Genomic DNA, 1,194 nt, shown 5'->3' with positions numbered 1-1,194 from the left:
AAGAAGAAGAAGAAGAAGAAGAAGAAGAAGAAGAAGAAGAAGAAGAAGAAGAAGAAGAAGAAGAAGAAGAAGAAAGATGAAGAGGAGGAGGAGGAGAATAAATTCAAGAGCTGCAGAAAATATTCATTTGAAAGGGACCTAAGGAAGGCAGAAAAGAACAGAACAGAGAGGCAAAACTCCTGGAGACGTTCAGGTGAGAGTTTCCAATCATTCTTCCAGGTCAGAGTGNGCTCTGCTTGTTTGCTGTCTTGGTTCACATTAAGATCTCTTTTGGCATTATGAAGATCTAGTCTGCAGCCCAGAATTCTCCACAAGGGGGCAGTTTTGCCTTGTCCCAACTAGGAATAGGCCATGCCAAGCACACAGTGGGAAGAAACCAGATTGGAACAAACATCACAGAACAATAAAGACAGTGGTTATCTGGCTTCATGCCAGAGGGACTGACGATGAGAAACTTGCTTATGGATTGTCCGATGAGCCCAGGCATCCGTGGAGAGGAGTGTTCTTGTGCTCAATTCCACACCGATGCACGCTAACAAAATTTAGTAAAAACTGTCATTAAAATATTTTTTCGAATCTCTNTTATCCTCAAATATTCTTAACTACACCTTATAGAATTTAATTCTCCTCTTTTCCTTATAANTATTCCATTTTCAAGCTTTCCAGTTGCTATGTCACCCTAGAGAATAGAGGGTAGAGGAGAAATAGTCGTGGAAATTCTGTTGTCCACAACGTACAATGCTAAAGGTAGGTTGTTGAGGGCAATCAGATGAGCCTGAGGTTGGACCCAAAGGTCCACTGGAGCCCTGGGTTTCTGAAGTCTCTTCCCAATAAAATGACTGAGTTACCTTAAAAGTACAAGAACTGGAAAGAGAGACCAAACTGAAACTGGTAGACAGTTAGTAAATGAATATATTTCATAGGGAGGTGAATTATGATAGCGGTGAGGAAGGAAGCAGAGTCCATTTTCCACAAGGCCCTAAAGCTAACCAGCTTGCACTTCTACATCGGAGCANCTTAGCTCAGTTCAGTCAGACTGTAGAGAATGTTGATGGAGAAGGACGTATAGAACATTTTTATCAATCTCCCAAATTTCCTTTTAGTTGAACTAACTGGAGTAAGAAGAGGAATGAAGACAGCTCTTTAGATTTTATTGTTCTTGATGGTGGTGGTGGTGGTAGTGGTGGTGGTGGT

This window comes from Mus caroli, chromosome 6, assembly GCF_900094665.2.
Source record: "Mus caroli chromosome 6, CAROLI_EIJ_v1.1, whole genome shotgun sequence".
Classification (NCBI taxonomy): Eukaryota; Metazoa; Chordata; class Mammalia; order Rodentia; family Muridae; genus Mus; species Mus caroli.
The sequence above is the reverse complement of the archived record's forward strand: the minus strand, read 5'-3'. Positions refer to the sequence as shown.